A 7,430-nucleotide genomic window follows, 5' to 3' on the forward strand; every position below is an offset into this window, starting at 1 on the left:
AAACTGCTCCTGACTGACTGGGCTATCAGAAAGCCCAGAGTGCTGTGAGACGTGGGGAAGAGGAGGTGTGGGAGCTGCAGGCGTTGATGCGACCGGCTCCGACAGCTGCTGTAACGCTGCCGGGAGGAAAGAGCCCCAGCAGCATAGCCTGGGCAGGGACCGAGGGGAGAGCTCTGCTGCGGCAAGGCAGCCCAGCCCTGCCCCTCACAAGGCGGGTGCTCAGAGGCGGGAAAGGTGCTGGGGGTCTGCCCGTAACAGATCCCAGAGGGGAATTCAGACCGTGTCACCGGGAATGCTTCAACTTGGTACGCAAATGGAGCCAGAAAGCTTACTTCTTGAGCAGACGCCCTGATCTGGAAACTTGGGGAAAGTTCTGATGTGAGCTTTGTGCTCTGGGGCCCTGTCTGCTTTTTTTTAAACTTACTTTTAACTGTGGCCTCGTAGACTGGGGACTAGCTTTTGGTCAGCATCCTCCCTTGGGAATCTTCTCCTGCTGCATCTTCCAGAGGTGGCCAGAGGTGCACCTCCTCGCTGCCATGTCTTGCGCATGACAGTGGGGATTTCGGAGCTATGACCCAGAGAGCAGGACCCTGAGGAGCAAACCCGCCCCAGAGGAAGGGACCACCACACACGTACGTGAGGCAGCAGAGGAGCAGCAGGGTGCCAGGGAGGATGTACGGGAGTGCCTGTGGGAAGTTCTCGTACAGGTGAGAATGTTCCCGAAATCCGGAATAAAACTCCTTAACAGCAATGAGAAGTTAAGAAGCAGGCACTTCTTTATTGCAGTGCTGGGCACACAGGGGATCACTCCACCTAGTGTGTGCACCTGTCTGGTTTAATCATGGAGGTTAAATACACACCTGTTATACATATTCACTAAATTTCTGGGAAATGTCATACATAATCATCAACTGTCCGATAAATCATTAGCATATGTAAATATCCCTTTTACGCAGGCGTGGTGAGGTCTCTGGTGGTCTTCAGAAGCCCTCTGGTGGTCTTCCACAGTCTTCCTCACTTTGTCCGATAGTTGACCTCTCTTATGTGATTCTGCGCAGTATGATTTTCGCCATCATGTATTAGATTTACATAAAAGTACATTCAATGTTAATTCTTAAATTTAACGTTTCTAGTGATTGGCCCTCAGTCACACCACCTTATCAATATTCTTATATTAAAACATTCATTGGTTAATCTTACTTAATTCCACTAACTGGAATCTTGATCAAAGTGGGGTTTCTAAGCAACAGAACTAAGGTCCATAACGATCTCTCTTAGTTTCTTAGGACAAAACACTACAAACTAACCAATCGGTCGAAGTTTCTATGGTTAACTAATTTTAGACAATACTTATTTTCTTATGACTGTATACAGCACATTTTGTATGTTCCTAAGTTTCGATGACTACATTGCAAGCTTCAAACCCCTATATTCTACAGTCTTTACCTTTTGATCAAACCCAGCTTATATAAAATTTTAACTTATCAGAATATTTGTAACAAGAACACACGTCGCTCAGGTAGTCCAGGACCAGCGGACGCCTGCGGAAGAGACGTGTCCTAGTGACTGCGAGGAAGTGATGGGAGAGGGATATGAGCCAGGGCCCACCCTCCCAGGAGATCTTTGTGGGACAGGCGGTGGTCAGGGCCGCTCGCCGCGGGGGGTTTGCTGGTGGCAGACCCAGGGATGTTCAATCCTGACTCAGATTTCACACACCCGATGCTGCCAAAAAGAACCCCTCTGATCCCAGAAGCTCTTTTGAGTCTTGCAGCAAAACTCGCTACTGGGGAGAGCAGAGGGACACTAGACACCCTCCTTTTTCATAGATCCGAGTGTATTTTGAGGCAGGGCCAGGCCTTCTTCCCTGTGCTGGTGTGCAGCATCCAGCCCCTCTCACTACACACGCACACACGCGCGCACACACGCACGCCTGTGCGCGCGCCACTGCCCTCGCTCTGGAGCCACCATAAGGAACTTCAGCCCCGGGACAAAGCCGGTGCCCTCTGTGCAAACCGGTTTTACTTGCGTGCACAGCAAGCGGAGGAGCGAGCCTGGTCGTGCAGCCACATACATGGAGGACAAGAGGGTCATTTGGGGCAGCACAAAGAGTGCTCCCTGCTTGGGGCTGCTGGGTGCCTCGTCTGCTGCAGGCTGAGGCCAACAGGGTGGACAGGGAGCCCCCAGATCACGAGGGGCAGTGTGCCCACCCCTCCGGTGCTGCAAAACTTCATCCTTCCCAAGGAACTGCCTGGAAAACTCCAGCCCCCTGGGCTGAAGTTCCTGCAGTGCTCTCCAGCCCAGGACTGCCCCGTAGGGCTAGCTGCCCACCCCTTATCTCCTCCACAGCAGGTAAGTCAAGTGGATGGGGATGAAGAGGCAGAAACCCATGGCTCTGCCGCTCAGAGGCGGCTGGGGTGGGCAGTCAGGGCTGCTCGGGGCAGGCTCCTCCCGTCAGTCCCTCTCCTGTGGCAGCTGTTGCGCACTTATGTGGGATCACCTGGCTGGAGTCTTCTGCATCATCCACGTGTAGCTCCAGATCCACTTCTGGCCCTGTCCTCAGCCTCACCACTGCCCAGCTGGGAGGTGGCCTTGGGCTTTGTTGAGGGAATTATGCCGCTTGCCAGGAATTATGCCACTCTCAACAGGGCTTAGCCCTCGGTTCCTGCTCAAAGAAGACTAGTCGCCAATCAATCCACCGAGTAAATAAGTGGCATATTTATCTGACCTGCAGAGCAGCTCCAGCTGGGTGCCTCCAAAGAGGGATGCCCAACTGTCCTGGGTTCAGCTGGGATAGAGTTAATTTTTACAGGAACCTGGGAGGTGGGGGGCATAGCCGGGGCAGCTGACCTGAACTAGCCAAGGAGCTATTCTATACCATGTGACATCATGCTCAGTATATATATAGGGAGCGGGCCGGGGGGGTGGATCCTTCTTTCGGTGGGGGAAGTGACGGAGCGTCGGGTCCCGGGTGGTGAGCAGTTGCACTGTGCATCACTCTTTTTGTATACTCGTTCATTAGTACCGTTGTTATTGTTGTAATTCCTTTGTGTTGTCCCAGTAAACTGCCTTTATCTCAACCCTCGAGGTTCCAGGTTTTTTTTCTTTTCTCTCCTCCGTCTTCCCCCCATCAGGGGCGGGAGGAATGAGCGAGCGGCCGCGTGGTTTTTTGTTACCGGCTGGACTAAAACCACGACACCAACAAAGACACCCCTGGGCAATTATACCCTTACAGTCCAAGTTCCTCACTACTCACGCAACAGTTCTGACCAGTAGCAGTAGTATTAGGGTCTGGGGTCTTGCCGTTCTTCACTGGGTCCCTTCGTTGTCTCTAGGCGGGCTGTTTCTTCTCTCTAAGGTTGCTGCGTCAGCTGACGACGGTAGCGGCCTTCCTTGCTTCCTGATCTTCCAGCTCGAACCAGCTCTGGGGCCTTCTTTTACTTAACTAGGTAAAAGTTCAGTGTATCTGGATGCAAGTTCACAGCTTGCAGCCTAAGGCTTCAGCAAATTTAGCTGCTAATGCTAAGCAAGTTATACGAAGCAAGTTCTGTGTAAGTAGTACACCAAATCGCACAACAGGCTTGCAGTGACGGTAGAAGATCAGGGCAGTCAGCACCAGGAGCAGAAGACAGACAGCTATGAGGGCCACGTTTTGCAGCTAGGCATGGTGGGACCTGTGGCCCGGACTTCGTCTGCAGGGTTCCCTGGGAAGCCTGTAAAGTCAGATTAGGATGAGAAAATACTGGAGTAGGTCGGGGGCCTAGAAAAGTCCCGGGGTGCCTGACTGCATTCAGCACCAACAGATGTGCCCAGTAGGCTGGAGGATGCTGCTTGGACCGTCATCTCCCCTAGCCCTGCCCGGCTGACCAAGAAGGATCTGCAGAGCACTTTGGAGCATCCTTACGCAGCGGCTGAGGCAGCGTGGGAGGCGGAGTACCCATCGAGAGCAAGCCTTGCGTCGCCTGGAGAGAGCGGGCTAGCGGGAGAGTACAGACGTACAGTGGGATGGGGGGGCACGGCTTTGAAACGTGCCGCCCTGAGCACGTCCGGGAAGCAGGACGCCTTGGCTCCAGGCTCCTCTTGCACTCACGGGCTAGAAACAGGCTGGCAACAGCGTTGGGTAGGAGGCAAGAGGTACAGAGAGCAGAGAGAAGGCCTGCAATTAATCGTGGTACACATAGTAGGAGGGAGAAATGTGACAAGAGACACCTGACAGACAGAAAAGGGAAGTCTAGGTCTGTTCATTCCCTCTTGGTTACGTAGCGGGAAACCGAGGTGCAGGAGGTGGTGAGCCGCTTGGCCCTAGCTCCATGGCTGAGCTGGGAGTTAAGCTGTGCTTTCCTGAGTCCGCTTCGCTCCCTGTTGGCCACGGTCCCTGCTCAGGTGCTCTCTTCAGCACGCTGCTGCCCGTTTCTGTTACGTGCTGGCAGCTTTTCCGAAAATGGTGCCCGTCTGCCCAGCTGCAATACCTGCATACATCTCCCACGTCTGGCTCAGGTGGGGGCTGCATACGGGGGGCTCTCCATCCAGCACAGGAGAAGCCAGATTCAGAAGCGGCCCTGGCCCATGGCTCATCTGGCTGGGGCTCAGCATTGAAACACTTTGCACACTTTGGACTGCAAAATAATCTCTGCTTGGGCTATGCTGGAAAGGGAGGGCAGGGATGTGTTTTGTCTTTCTGGAGACACCAGATAGCTTCGTGATCACTGGATTCCCCCAGCCCAGGCAATCCTAGCAGCCGAGCCACAAGAAAGAGTAAGATCCCCAGCGCCCGGGAGGATTCGGCCAGGCAGCCCCTGCCGCAGCAGGGCTCTTTGCGGGGTGGTGACCAGGCAGGGCATCCCCTGCCCGAGAGGCAGAGGGCTTTGTGCTGGTCCAGCCCTTCCCCTGCACAGAAACGTCTGTGGCTTGGGGGAGGCTGTGATGCATCTCAGGTCTGCATCACGCTAGGAGGAAACAGCGCCTGGTCTCCATTCCCCACAAGCTAAATGTCAAGAGGCGCTTCCAGTAATGGACACCAGAGCTTGGCAGGCTCGGACACGTCTGCCCACCTGCCCACAGCCCCTTCCCGGTGCTTTCGCTCAGCACAGCCGCCCCTTCACTGCTTCCCGGGCGGCTGAAGAACATCCTGGAGCTGCTCAGGGCTGGTTGGTGGACACTGCTCGGTCACCTGCAGAAGATTTCAGCCCTGTTTCCTCTTTGAAAATGATCCAGAGGGGACTCCGCTGCACACAGCTTTCTCTCTGACCTAACCCTGTGTCACCGGACAAGTGTGCCGCAACACGGCAGCCTGTTTCTGGAGGCGGGATGAGCCCAAGCATCCACTGGTACAGGCAGGGACCGTGTCCCTGCTTCACCAAGCAGAGCTGGGTACCAGCCCTGAGAGACAAGGCAGCCAGGACCATACGGAGCAGCCAGTCCTGTGTGGCTGGCTACGCCTGCATCTGAGCCAGCTCCTGGGTGGGCCTGTGGGCCTCACCAACTTTGTGTTGCCAAAACCCCCTGCTCTTGACCAATCCCTGTCAGCCCCTCACCCTGATGGGTATTTAAGCTTCAGCTGGTCAGGCCCAGCCTGGTCTGCAGTGGTAGCCATGGGCAGAGGGTGCAGATGTCTGCCCTTGTCCAAGGGCATCAGCATGGGGGACCGGGCCAGTTCCTCAGCGAGTGCGTGCAGGTCTCTGTCTACAGTCCAGCTGCTGTTTGGGGCTGAGCTGATGTCTCGGCTCTGTTCTCTCTGCCATCAGGCCCTTCGCCATGCCCGGGATGCTCCTCTGCACTGCTGGTCCAGAGACTGCAGCCAGCTGTCCTTGTGCAGCATTGGCCACTGCGCTCAGGAGAGATGTACTTGCCTTGGAGCTGAGGAAGGCTGCCTTGAGAAGGGCCCAAGGTGGCAGGTTTTGGCCTCCCAGGCTGAAGGCTACCCTGCCTCAGGCAGGCATGCTCCCCTCTGAGAAGCTTATGGCTCCAATTCCTCTCTTCAGGCCCCACTTGCCAGGCAGCCCCTCCTCACATCTGTGCCTGGTGATTGTCAGAATGCAATCAAGCCAAAGGGTGATTGCATCTCCTGCTTGTTGCTGTAATGTAATCACTGCCAGGGCCACTGCAAAGGCTCCTTGTACAGCAGTGTGGAGCCCGGCAGTTGCATGAGGCTTTTTCAGCCCTCTGTCACTTGAGACACCAGCTTCTCATCTCTGCTGGGTGTGGGTTCCCAGACAGGTCACGTCACCGGGCTGATCCGCAGCATGAGTCCCTGCTTACCCCGGACGCAGGCCATGGAGGGGAGCGTCTGCGTGCACCACAGCCAGCCCAGTGCACCTGAGGGCGGGCAGGAGCTGGGTGGCTCACAGCAGCCGTTCCTCGCACGACCACCCTGCCTCATGGCCTGGGGTCCCCACCACGACCCTCCCCTGGTGCTGCCGGCAGAGCTCTCCTCAGGGCTGCCCCAGGCCACATCTCGCAGGTGTGAGCAGAGACTACCTGACTCTGACGGGGTGCCGTGGGAATCCACAAGCCAATCGCTGGCTGTTGATGGGCTGGCGCACCTACCGTGCCCATCCCAGTGTGATGCCAGCCAGCACCTGGCTGATCCCCACCATTCTCCAGGACCCCCTCATAACCCTGCTTCTAACCCCATGGCAGCTACCAGAGGTGTTTGTTGGGCTGCCTGGTTCCCCTGCCACAGAGGGAGGACTCACATCGCTGTGGATGGGCTGGTGCAAGCTCTGACAAGCCAGCAGCAATGACAGCGCTGCCACTGCCATGCAGGAGAGGCGTGGTGCCCAGGTCCACAGCCTGCTGGGCTCTCCAGGCCCTTGTGAGGTGGCCATTGTTCTGGAAGGTCTCCACCCCATGAGAGGCATGAGGCAGGAGCCAGTGCTATTCCTGGGAGGGGAAACATCTGCCACTGTTTGGGGCAGGTGCCAGGGAGGGAGCAGCCACCAGTTGTGGGAAGATAGCTCTGGCCCATGACACACCTTGCTGGGGATCATGGCAAGGCGGCAGCTCATCCAGCAGTCAAGATCCCATCAGAGCTCCTGGGAGCCACAGGCACCTACAGAACTCAAGTGAGCAAGCAAGGAGGTCTTGCTCGAGGCAGCCTTGGAAAGCAGGATGATGGCACTCAGCCACGGCAGCAGGGGCATTATGGGAAGGAGATTAAGGGAAGTGGAGGACCAAAGCCCAGAGTCAGGTTGAGCAAGCGCTGCCTCCTGCCAGCCACCGATCCCCACTGATTGTGAAATGGACGCTGGGGCCTGGGGCAGGGCCTCCCTCCCCCAGCTGCTTCCTCCTCCTCCAGGACTGTGACCAGGCAGTGGGAGCTCGTGCAAAATGAAGCTGAGGAGCTCTGGGGCTAATTAATTACTAGCTGCTGGTAATGCTGACTGAGCCCCCAGGGACTCCAAGGCTGGAGCAGAGGAGAAAGTGCAGAGAGA

This window comes from Buteo buteo, chromosome 22, assembly GCF_964188355.1.
Source record: "Buteo buteo chromosome 22, bButBut1.hap1.1, whole genome shotgun sequence".
In the NCBI taxonomy this organism is placed as follows: domain Eukaryota; kingdom Metazoa; phylum Chordata; class Aves; order Accipitriformes; family Accipitridae; genus Buteo; species Buteo buteo.